Genomic DNA, 12,500 nt, shown 5'->3' on the forward strand with positions numbered 1-12,500 from the left:
GACGCAGTTCGGACTTGGCACTTTTCGGCTGTGCCTGGCTGGCGGCCCACTCACTCGATCGCCATGTCTGTTTGCCACAGTTTTCCCGGTGGTGCCGCACCCGGGCTCGCCCCGGCAGACGCGTTTTTTTTTTTTCTTTCGCCCCGGCTGACGCAGTTTTCGCGCCGCCCCGGCTGACGCGGTTTCGTGCCGCCCCGGCAGACGCGGTTTTTTGCGCCGCCCCGGCTGACGCGGTTTTTGCCGCCCCGGCTGACGCAGTTCGGACTTAGCACTTTTTGGCTGAGCCTGGCTGGTGGCCCACTCACTCGATCGCCATGTCTGTTAGCCACAGTTTTCCCGGTGGTGCCGCACCCGGGCTCGCCCCGGCTGACGCAGTTTTCGCGCCGCCCCGGCTGACGCGGTTTCGTGCCGCCCCGGCAGACGCGGTTTTCGCGCCGCCCCGGCTGACGCGGTTTTTGCCGCCCCGGCTGACGCAGTTCGGACTTAGCACTTTTCGGCTGTGCCTGGCTGGCGGCCCACTCACTCGATCGCCATGTCTGTTTGCCACAGTTTTCCCGGTGGTGCCGCACCCGGGCTCGCCCCGGCTGACGCAGTTTTCGCGCCGCCCCGGCTGACGCGGTTTCGTGCCGCCCCGGCAGACGCGGTTTTCGCGCCGCCCCGGCTGACGCGGTTTCGTGCCGCCCCGGCAGACGCGGTTTTTTGCCGCCCCAGCTGACGCAGTTCGGACTTAGCACTTTTTGGCTGAGCCTTGCTGGCGGCCCACTCACTCGATCGCCATGTCTGTTTGCCACAGTTTTCCCGGTGGTGCCGCACCCGGGCTCGCCCCGGCAGACGCGTTTTTTTTTTCTTTCGCCCCGGCTGACGCAGTTTTCGCGCCGCCCCGGCAGACGCGGTTTTCGCGCCGCCCCGGCAGACGCGGTTTTTTGCGCCGCCCCGGCTGACGCGGTTTTTTGCCGCCCCGGCTGACGCAGTTCGGACTTGGCACTTTTTGGCTGAGCCTGGCTGGCGGCCCACTCACTCGATCGCCATGTCTGTTTGCCACAGTTTTCCCGGTGGTGCCGCACCCGGGCTCGCCCCGGCTGACGCAGTTTTCGCGCCGCCCCGGCAGACGCGGTTTCGTGCCGCCCCGGCAGACGCGGTTTTTTGCGCCGCCCCGGCTGACGCGGTTTTTTGCCGCCCCGGCTGACACGGTTCGGACTTTGCACTTTTCGGCTGTGCCTGGCTGGCGGCCCACTCACTCGATCGCCATGTCTGTTTGCCACAGTTTTCCCGGTGGTGCCGCACCCGGGCTCGCCCCGGCAGACGCGTTTTTTTTTTTTTTTTCTTTCGCCCCGGCTGACGCAGTTTTCGCGCCGCCCCGGCTGACGCGGTTTCGTGCCGCCCCGGCAGACGCGGTTTTTTGCGCCGCCCCGGCTGACGTGGTTTTTGCCGCCCCGGCTGACGCAGTTCGGACTTTGCACTTTTTGGCTGAGCCTGGCTGGCGGCCCACTCACTCGATCGCCATGTCTGTTTGCCACAGTTTTCCCGGTGGTGCCGCACCCGGGCTCGCCCCGGCAGACGCGTTTTTTTTTTTTCCTTCGCCCCGGCAGACGTGGTTCCCCCCCCCCCCCTCCGTCTTTCTTTTTGTTTTTTTTTTTCGCCGCGGCTGAAGTGGATTTTTCGGTGCCTCGACGCCCCGGTAGTCGCGGTTTTTCCGTTTCCGCACGGCCCCGGCTGACGCTGCTCGGTCACAGTCGCCTTTTGTGGTGATTGCAGACTTCTTGAGCGCGGGTGTTTTTTTTTTGTTGTTGTTGTTGTTTTATTACGCATTCGCTCCAGCAGACGCTGTTTAGACTTTTTGTTTCCTCTTTTATCCTGCGACGAGGTGACGAGGTTTATTCGGTGCCCCGCCGCCCCGGCTGAAGTGATTTTTCCTGTCCCGTGCCGCCCCGGCTGACGCGGTTGGGACTTCGCGTTTGTTCGGCCGCCACGGGTTTTGGCGCACTCGCTCGGTTGCTTGTTGTTGCCACTTGTTGCGAACCCAGGTTTCTTGAGCGAGCGCGGGCGTTTTTTCTTCCTTTCTTTCTTTGTTCTATGTGTTAGCGAATCGGCCTTTAATATCACACGAGGACTCACAACCAACAATTTTCAGTTTGAAGTGTAAAAAATCTGCAGGTGTTGACGTAACTGACTTGCCCCGTACCCTTGAGTACATCCATGAAGTTCTCGTAGTACTACTAAATCGCATTATTCCAAGTGGAGAAATTCCCATAAACTTGCAAACCTCTACACGAAAATCGGTGCGCGTGATAAAGTTGAAAATTATCGTCCGATATCAAATGTGCCTTCTATAACACAAATTCTAGGAAAAAAAAAAAAAAAAACACTTGTTCGCCGTTTTCTGCGCCGTGACTGGCAGCACTCCGGCGAAGCGAAACGGGGTCGATTCGAGCACGATATCGGCGTCTTTCGACGTGCTCGCCGGCGACCGTCGCACGAGTACGTCGCACGAGCGCGTCTGCCGGGGCGCCGTTTGCGAAGCCGACGCAAAAGTGGGAACCGCCGCTCGGATGATCGCCGCTTTCGGCAGAGTGAGTGTTGGCACTCCGGGGAAGCGAAACAGCGTGAATGCGCCCACGAAATCGGCGTATTTTGAAGTGCCCGCCGGCGACCGTCGCACGAGTACGGTAAACCGCGTCAGCCGGGGCGTAGTTCGGGACGCCGACGAAAAAGTGGGAAGCGCAACTCGGATCTTCGCCGTTTTTGCAGGAGTGAGTGGCGGCCCTCCTGCGAGACCAAGAAGCATCGATTCGTGCACGAATTCGGCGCCTTTCGACGTGATCGCCGGCGACCGTCGCTCGAGTAGGGCAAACCGCGTCTGCCGGGGCGGGCTTCGGGACGCCGATGCGAAAGTGGGAAACGCTGCTCGGATGTTCGCCGTTTTTGGCCGAGTGAGTGCTGGCACACGGGCGAAGCCAAACGGGGCCGATTACGGCACGATATCGGCGTCTTTCGACGTGCCCGCCGGCGACCGTCGCACGAGTACGGTAAACCGCGTCAGCCCGGGCGGAGTTCGGGACGCCGATGCGAAAGTGGAGAACGCCGCTCGGATCTTCGCCGTTTTTGGAGGAGTGAGTGGCGGCACTCCGGAGAAGCCAGGGAGCGCCAATTAGCGCACGATATCGGCGTCTTTCGACGCGCTCGCCGGCGACCGTCGCACGAGTAGGGCAAACCGCGTCTGCCGGGGCGGGGTTTACGACGCCGACGCAAAAGTGGGAACCGCCGCTCGGATGTTGGCCGTTTTTGGCAGAGTGAGTGCTGGCACTCCGGCGACGCGAAAGAGCGCGAATGCGCCCACGAAAGTGGCGTATTTGGACGTGCGTGACGGCGACCGCTGCAGGAGTACGAAAAACCACGTCAGCCGGGGCGAGCGACACACGGCGGTCTGGGTGCTTATCGCTGCTATTATAGGGGCACCCCGGCAGACGCAGAAAAAAAAAAAAAAATTTTCGACCTTCTTTTTTGCTGGTCGAGCTCGGGTAACCCAGGTCGCAATGGGAGCCGCGCACGAAAGCGGCGTCGCGAGACGCGTTCGCGGTCGCTAGTCGCACGAGCTCGGCAACCGCGTCAGCCGGCGCGGAGTTCGGGATGCCGACGGCTAAGTGGGTACCGCTGCTCGGATGTTCGCCGTTTTTGGCCGAGTGAGTGCTGGCACTCCGGTGAAGCCAAGGAGCGCCAATTCGTGCACGATATCGGCGTCTTTCGACGTGCCCGCCGGCCACCGCCGCACGAGTACGGCAAACCGCGTCTGCCGGGGCGGGGTTCGCGACGCGTACGCAATAGTGGGAACCGTCGCTCGGATGTTCGTCGTCTTTGGCCGAGCGAGTGCTGGCACTCCGGCGAAGCGAAACGGGGCCGATTCGGGCACGATATCGGCGTATTTCGACGTGCTCGCCGGCGACCGTCGCACGAGTACGGCAAAGCGCGTCTGCCGGGGCGAGGTTTGCGACGCCGACGAAAAAGTGGGAAGCGCCGCTCGGATCTTCGCCGTTTTTGCAGGAGTGAGTGGCGGCCCTCCTGCGAGACCAAGAAGCATCGACTCGCGCACGATATCGGTGTCTTTCGACGTGCCCGCCGGCCACCGCCGCACGAGTACGGCAAACCGCGTATGCCGGGGCGGGGTTGGCGACGCCGACGCAAAAGTGGGAACCGCCACTAGGATGTTCGCCGTTTTTGGCAGAGTGAGTGCTGGCACTCCGGCGAAGCGAAAGAGCGCGAATGCGCCCACGAAAGTGGCGTGTTTGGACGTGCTTGACGACGACCACCGCAGGAAAACGAAAAACCACGTCAGCCGGGGCGAGCGACCCATGGCGGTCTGGGTGCTTATCGCTGCTATTATAGGGGCACCCCGGCAGACGCAAAAAAAAAAAAAAAATTTTTTTCGACATTCTTTTTTGCTCGTCGACCTCGGGTGACCCAGGTCGCAGTGGGAGCCGCGCACGAAAGCGGCGTCGCGAGACGGCTTCGCGGTCGCTAGTCGCACGAGCTCGGCAACCGCGTCTGCCGGGGCGGAGTTCGGGACGCCGACGGCTAAGTGGGAACCGCCGCTCGGATGTTCGCCGTTTGTGGCCGAGTGAGTGCTGGCACTCCGGCGAAGCCAAACGGGGCCGATTCCGGCACGATATCGGCGTCTTTCTACGTGCTCGCCGGCGACCGTCGCACGAGTACGGCAAAGTGCGTCTGCCGGGGCGGGGTTTGCGACGCGTACGCAATAGTGAGAACCGTCGCTCGGATGTTCGTCGTCTTTCGCCGAGCCAGTGCTGGCAATCCGGCGAAGCCGAACGGAGCCGATTCGGGCACGATATCGGCGTCTTTCCACGTGCTCGCCGGCGACCGTCGCACGAGTACGGTAAACCGCGTCAGCCGGGGCGGAGTTCGGGACGCCGATGCGAAAGTGGGAAGCGCCGCTCGGATCTTCGCCGTTTTTGGAGGAGTCAGTGGCGGCACTCCGGTGAAGCCAAGGTGCGCCAATTCGCGCACGATATCGGCGTCTTTCGACGTGCCCGCCGGCCACCGTCGCACGAGTACGGCAAACCTCGTCTGCCGGGGCGGGGTTTGCGACGCCGACGCAAAAGTGGGAACCGCCGCTCGGATGTTCGCCGTTTTTGGCAGAGTGAGTGCTGGCACTCCGGCGAAGCGAAAGAGCGCGAATGCGCCCACGAAAGTGGCGTGTTTGGACGTGCTTGACGACGACCACCGCAGGAAAACGAAAAACCACGTCAGCCGGGGCGAGCGACCCATGGCGGTCTGGGTGCTTATCGCTGCTATTATAGGGGCACCCCGGCAGACGCAAAAAAAAAAAAAATTTTTTTCGACATTCTTTTTTGCTCGTCGACCTCGGGTGACCCAGGTCGCAGTGGGAGCCGCGCACGAAAGCGGCGTCGCGAGACGGCTTCGCGGTCGCTAGTCGCACGAGCTCGGCAACCGCGTCTGCCGGGGCGGAGTTCGGGACGCCGACGGCTAAGTGGGAACCGCCGCTCGGATGTTCGCCGTTTGTGGCCGAGTGAGTGCTGGCACTCCGGCGAAGCCAAACGGGGCCGATTCCGGCACGATATCGGCGTCTTTCTACGTGCTCGCCGGCGACCGTCGCACGAGTACGGCAAAGTGCGTCTGCCGGGGCGGGGTTTGCGACGCGTACGCAATAGTGAGAACCGTCGCTCGGATGTTCGTCGTCTTTCGCCGAGCCAGTGCTGGCACTCCGGCGAAGCCGAACGGAGCCGATTCGGGCACGATATCGGCGTCTTTCCACGTGCTCGCCGGCGACCGTCGCACGAGTACGGTAAACCGCGTCAGCCGGGGCGGAGTTCGGGACGCCGATGCGAAAGTGGGAAGCGCCGCTCGGATCTTCGCCGTTTTTGGAGGAGTCAGTGGCGGCACTCCGGTGAAGCCAAGGTGCGCCAATTCGCGCACGATATCGGCGTCTTTCGACGTGCCCGCCGGCCACCGTCGCACGAGTACGGCAAACCTCGTCTGCCGGGGCGGGGTTTGCGACGCCGACGCAAAAGTGGGAACCGCCGCTCGGATGTTCGCCGTTTTTGGCAGAGTGAGTGCTGGCACTCCGGCGAAGCGAAAGAGCGTGAATGCGCCCACGAAAGTAGCGTATTTGGACGTGCTTGACGGCGACCGCCGCAGGAGTACGAAAAACCACGTCAGCCGGGGCGAGCGACCCACGGCGGTCTGGGTGCTTATCGCTGCTATTATAGGGGCACCCCGGCAGACGCAGAAAGAAAAAAAAAAATGGGGACATGGCGTGCGTCACCGTGCGGCTTCGCAGCGTTGCCGAAGTCGCCGAGCCCTTCGACTGAGCCGAACGGCGGACAGGGAACGTTGGTCGGCCGTTCTAACCTGTCGGTGCCACGCCGAGACGTCGTTAAGGAAAACCGCGTCGTGGGCCTCTACGACGCCGTCGAGTCGTTGTACGTTTGGTGTCCAGCGTGTCGGCGGCGAGTAGCGGACACGTCGTTCACGACTTCGGTCTTTCGCAGTCGACGCGAACTTGCGGAGAGTCGTGGTGCCTCACGTTTTCGGCAGAAACCGCGGCGGAATTTTCCCGTGCGTGCGCGCACGACCTCGGTGCTGTGCCGTCAGCGTAGTGTTGCACAAACTCGTGGCCTACCCAAGGTGCGGTACGTTTGCGGCCGTATCCTCGGTGGGAATTTCGTGAGTAGGGTCGCAAATTCTACGACCTCGGCGGGTTTGAGAGCGACGTAGACTTGTGGCACGCTCAACATGCCACACGTTTCGGGGCACACCCGCGGTGAAATTTTCTCGAGTACGCTCGTATTAGGGCCCAAGGAGGTCTGGGTACTTATCGCTGCTATTATGTGGGGGTTCTCGTGAGCGGCGTACGCGAAAGCGACCGGGTGTCTGATATGCGGCGGGCTTCGGCCTCGTCAAGCGTGTCCTCGGGTCTGCTCCAGGGGAATCCACGGCAGTCGTCTGCAGCCTCATCCGCTTGATGCGTTAGGGGCTGGTTGTCGGACGGTGCCGTTTTACCACGATATCGAGGTGTGTTCCGTGTCGTCCTCGGGCGATTCAGATGCGAAAGCGCCGAAGACGCGGGCGTGACCCGTCGTCTGGCGGCTTTGCAGTCTCGGCTCCGTTGCTAGTTCCGGCCGGTCCACCGACAGTGCAGCGGGCTTGGGCAACCCGCACGGCGCGACCGAGTCGATGCAACGAAAAAGAGCGAGCATGAACGTGCTTCTTGCCGCACGGCTCCCACTCGTCTTTCGGGAAGGTTGTGCCGTAGCGAGCTCGAACGCCGTCATCTCGGAGTGCAAAATAAGCGTGTTGGGGCGCCTGAAGGTGGCCTCCGCCGCACACAGACTGCGTCCGGCCCGCCGAGGGCGAGGACGGACGCGCAGTCGAACGATTACCTGGTTGATCCTGCCAGTAATCATATGCTTGTCTCAAAGATTAAGCCATGCATGTCTAAGTACATGCCGAAATAAGGCGAAACCGCGAATGGCTCATTAAATCAGTTATGGTTCCTTAGATCGTTTCTTCCTACTTGGATAACTGTGGCAATTCTAGAGCTAATACATGCAGTGAGCCTGGAGCCCTTTGGGTAACGGGTGCTTTTATTAGACCAAGATCGATCGGGTTTCGGCCCGTATTGTGTGGTGACTCTGGATAACTTTGTGCTGATCGCATGGCCACGAGCCGGCGACGTTTCTTTCAAGTGTCTGCCTTATCAACTTTCGATGGTAGGTTACTTGCTTACCATGGTTGTTACGGGTAACGGAGAATCAGGGTTCGATTCCGGAGAGGGAGCCTGAGAAACGGCTACCACATCCAAGGAAGGCAGCAGGCGCGCAAATTACCCACTCCCGGCACGGGGAGGTAGTGACGAAAAATAACAATACGGGACTCTTTTGAGGCCCCGTAATTGAAATGAGTACACTCTAAATCCTTTAACGAGGATCAATTGGAGGGCAAGTCTGGTGCCAGCAGCCGCGGTAATTCCAGCTCCAATAGCGTATACTAAAGCTGCTGCGGTTAAAAAGCTCGTAGTTGGATCTCAGTTCCAGACGAGTAGTGCATCTACCCGATGCGACGGCTCGGACTGAACATCATGCCGGTTCTTTCTTGGTGCACTTCATTGTGTGCCTCGAGATGGCCGGTGCTTTTACTTTGAAAAAATTAGAGTGCTCAACGCAGGCGAGTCGCCTGAATAAACTTGCATGGAATAATAGAACAAGACCTCGTTTCTGTTCTGTTGGTTTTTGGAATACGAGGTAATGATTAAGAGGGACGGACGGGGGCATTCGTATTGCGGCGCTAGAGGTGAAATTCTTGGACCGTCGCAAGACGAACTACTGCGAAAGCATTTGCCAAGAATGTTTTCATTGATCAAGAACGAAAGTCAGAGGTTCGAAGGCGATCAGATACCGCCCTAGTTCTGACCATAAACGATGCCAACCAGCGATCCGCCTGAGTTACTCAAATGACTCGGCGGGCAGCTTCCGGGAAACCAAAGTATTTGGGTTCCGGGGGAAGTATGGTTGCAAAGCTGAAACTTAAAGGAATTGACGGAAGGGCACCACCAGGAGTGGAGCCTGCGGCTTAATTTGACTCAACACGGGAAAACTTACCCGGCCCGGACACTGGGAGGATTGACAGATTGAGAGCTCTTTCTTGATTCGGTGGATGGTGGTGCATGGCCGTTCTTAGTTGGTGGAGCGATTTGTCTGGTTAATTCCGATAACGAACGAGACTCTAGCCTATTAAATAGGTGCGGGGTTCCCAGCACCTTACAACCTTCTTAGAGGGACAAGCGGCTCCTAGCCGCACGAAACAGAGCAATAACAGGTCTGTGATGCCCTTAGATGTCCGGGGCCGCACGCGCGCTACACTGAAGGAAGCAGCGTGTCTTTATCCCTGTCTGAAAAGACTGGGTAACCCGTGGAACTTCTTTCGTGATTGGGATAGGGGCTTGCAATTGTTCCCCTTGAACGAGGAATTCCCAGTAAGCGCGAGTCATAAGCTCGCGTTGATTACGTCCCTGCCCTTTGTACACACCGCCCGTCGCTACTACCGATTGAATGATTTAGTGAGGTCTTCGGACCGATGTCCGGCGCGGCCTTTCGGTTGCGCCGGTCTGTTGGAAAGATGACCAAACTTGATCATTTAGAGGAAGTAAAAGTCGTAACAAGGTTTCCGTAGGTGAACCTGCGGAAGGATCATTAACGGATTGTGAAGGGTGAGCGCCTCAGCTGCGTCTGCGCCCGACACTTTCTGCCGCTGACCCCGTTTGGACGCGGGGTCGGCTTTTCCCCACGGGGCTGCCTGAATGTGGAGCGGCACCCCGTGACAAATTGTTGCGCCCAGCGGACGCCAACACCGCGACCTTGGACGGTCGGCCAGGTGGCGGACGCGGGTACAAACGGCGCAACGCACTCATAGGTCGGCTTTCGACCCGCCACTGCACCGTGGCTCGAAGCGCTCGAAATGCGCGACCCGACCGCTGCGGGACCGCCTAGTACTGTAAACAGGAGCGGCGGAGCGCGAACGGCGAGTCGTGGTTACGTCGGTAGAAGGCGAGGCTGCGCGTTCCCGAAACGCCAGCCGAGTGCCCTCCCGACCGTTCGAGCGTGCAAGAACGAGACCCGACAATCGCGCGGCGACTGCCAAGTACGAGAGGAACGGCACAAGCGTCGGCGGTCGGTCAAGGAACTGGCGATGTGACGGGTCCGCTGTGCACCAGTGCATACCGTCCCGCCGTCCGCGGCAAGCGCCTCCGCGTCCTCGGGTGACGGAGGCTGCCGGTCGGTTCTTGCAGGCGAGGGATCTCGCTGGCACCGGTTCGCGTTGACGCGCGGCCGGTCATGGCACGGCGATGCGACGGCCGAGGTGCGCAGTACTCGATGGAGGAACCGCACGCTCCGATGACCGTCCCGCCCTCCGCGGCGTATGCGTACCGACCGTAATGGTTGCAGCAGCGCCGGCCGGCTTTTGAATTCGCCACACGAAACACGGTGCGAGATCGCGGTTAGGGGAGCGTCGACGTTGCCAGGCGTTTTGCTTGCTGCCGAGGGAAAGGCGGCACGGCCACGTCGCGCTCGTCGCGATTAGCGGGTCTGCGCGCTTTGGGAAGGTGCCGCAACGACTTGCCGAAAGAGGAAGCACGGAAGAACGAGGGACTTGGACGTCCCGACAATTGAACGCACTTGCGGCCAGGCCCTTGCTGGCTTCGTTCTTCCGCCTCGAGTAGGCTCGTACGCGGCTCCGGCGCCGAAAGTGGTCCTTGGCACCGACTTCGGTGGACGTGGGAAGTGCCGCGCAAGTACGGCGCGCCTGGCTCCACCTGTTGGCTAAAGTAGGCAGCCGGATCGGCATTTTGGTGTGCGGTGGCAAACCGTGGATGCGAAAAAAGCTTGTGCGATTTCGTGGAACAAAAAGCGGGGGTCCCCCTTTTTATGCGGAGGAGACCGACCCGCCCGCCGTGGTGAACCGCGACGCCACGGTAAAAACGGGAGAGGCTTGTCGATGGGACCGTGCATCCCGCGCTCCACGGAGGCCGGGAGGCGGCCGCCCGAGGAAATGTGTAGCCGTCGAGGCCCGCATCTGCGTGCACTCTTATCCAAATGGGTGTACCGCAGGCATTTTCTGGTTAGGCGGGCCAATGAGAGCGAGCACACAACGATACCTACGGGTCCGGCTTGGAGAACCGGCTTCGACGCCTCCCGAGTATTTATAGAGGGGTGGACCACGAAAGCACTCGCAAGTAGCGGAAGCGAAACGCCGTCCGAAACACACCGTTTGCTCGATTTGCGGCAGCCGAAAAAGGCGCGGCAGAGTTTTGGAGTCCAAGCGTGCGCTGAAAAGCGCCCTTCTTGGCCACTGTTTGGCCGAGTGCCAGAAACGTTTGGTTTTGACTGTACGGAATTGAACAAACACTTTTTCACGACTCTAAGCGGTGGATCACTCGGTTCTCGGGTCGATGAAGAACGCAGCCAGCTGCGAGACTTGGTGTGAATTGCAGGACACACTGAGCACTGATTCTTTGAACGCACATTGCGGCCTTGGGTCTTCCCTTGGCTTCGTCTGTCTGAGGGTCGGATCACATATCAAGAGAGCCTTCGGCGCACAAGGGAACGTGAGCCGTCGACTCGTTTTGACCGCGTCGGCAACACGGACAGCACGCTGAACACCTCACAGCGAGCGCCAACAGCGGCCACTCAAGGGCGAGACGGTGGCGACCGTCGTGCCAGAGCCCAACCGAAACGGGGGCGACCGACTGCATTGAGGATGTGGCACCTCGTTGAGACCGCCGCAGGACTTCGAGTCGGAAGGAAGCCTGCAGGGAAAGTGCGGTCGAGGTTGCGTACTCCTCTCTGCGACCGGGCGCGCAAGAGCTGCGAGAGCCACGGACGCGCAACTTTAACGCACGGTAAACACGAGGAGCGAAAGCCGGCCAGCAAAGCTTCTCCAGCCGTGCGCAAAGTGCGCGAGATCGCAGCCTTGCGTTGCGCTTGTTGCCCTCGAAGTAAGCAGGGTGTCCCGTAGACCGGGCGCTCGAACACGCTGCGGGGCCGTGCCTCCTCCAGGCTTTGCCGCGCGAACAGGGAACGTTCGCGCGCAAAGCGCAGGGAGGTGAGGAGGCTGCGCCCGACGTTTGCGGTTCGCTGCGTACGCGGTTGATGCGGAGAGCACGGCGCGACGACTTGCCGCGAAGCGGAAAAAGTCTCCCGCACGAGTTGGCGAAACGTTGGCGAAGCTTAAGGCGTTCTCGTCGTAGTCCGCCGTCGGTCTAAGTGCTTCGCAGTTCCCGTCCCGTTCAAAAAACTGGGCCACTCCAGTTGGGGCGGGGGCGACGCTACACGAGACGATGCCTCTCGCCAGGCTGCGTGGCTGCCCTTGCGGCGGCGGCGACTGGCCTCGGCGGTGTTTGGGCTTTCGACACGGTCGTTTATCACGCAACTGCTCGGACGACGCACGCGCGCAGCGGAATGCCGCTTGCCAGCCTTGTGAAGATGTGACCCTGTACAGGGTTGCGGGCGCACTTGGTAGGGCGTCGTACTCGGTTCGCGATGGGTTTACGAACGTGTCCCGTCACTTCCACGTCACACCGGTTGTGCGCCGCACGCGTGCAGCGGGGAAGCCGATTGCCAGCCTTGTGAAGAAGTGGCCCTGTACAGGGTTGCGGGCGCACTTGGTAGGGCGAGCGCACGCGGTCGTGCAGGAAGTTGATGGAAGCGAATGTATCCGCTGTCGACCTCAGATCAGGCGAGACAACCCGCTGAATTTAAGCATATCACTAAGCGGAGGAAAAGAAACCAACAGGGATTCCCCGAGTAGCTGCGAGCGAAACGGGACCGAGCCCAGCACCGAATCCCCCGTCCTTGCAGGCGGTCGGGAAATGTGGTGTATGGGAGGCGACGTTCTCGGGTGTTTGCGACGGTGCAAGTCCCCCTGACAGGGGCTTGTCCCAGAGTGGGTGCCAGGCCCGTCTCCGCCGT

At 60.6% G+C, this 12,500-nt stretch overlaps 3 non-coding genes across 3 annotated transcripts in view; all 3 read left to right on the forward strand.

Annotated features, from left to right (window-relative positions):
* The first annotated feature begins 7,412 nt into the window (after positions 1 to 7,412).
* Positions 7,413 to 9,227, forward strand: LOC142793951 (small subunit ribosomal RNA). The gene has a single exon (XR_012891955.1). It is a non-coding gene; the product is annotated as a small subunit ribosomal RNA (ribosomal RNA).
* A 1,719-nt stretch (positions 9,228 to 10,946) lies between these two features.
* LOC142793963 (5.8S ribosomal RNA) lies at positions 10,947 to 11,099 on the forward strand. Its single transcript, XR_012891965.1, has one exon. It is a non-coding gene; the product is annotated as a 5.8S ribosomal RNA (ribosomal RNA).
* A 1,154-nt stretch (positions 11,100 to 12,253) lies between these two features.
* LOC142793956 (large subunit ribosomal RNA) overlaps positions 12,254 to 12,500 on the forward strand; it is a 3,958-nt gene continuing 3,711 nt past the window's right edge. The window contains exon 1 of the ribosomal RNA XR_012891960.1: positions 12,254 to 12,500. This exon is cut by the window's right edge and continues 3,711 nt beyond it. This is a non-coding gene — a ribosomal RNA (large subunit ribosomal RNA).

This window comes from Rhipicephalus microplus, unplaced genomic scaffold, assembly GCF_043290135.1.
Source record: "Rhipicephalus microplus isolate Deutch F79 unplaced genomic scaffold, USDA_Rmic scaffold_349, whole genome shotgun sequence".
NCBI lineage: Eukaryota > Metazoa > Arthropoda > Arachnida > Ixodida > Ixodidae > Rhipicephalus > Rhipicephalus microplus.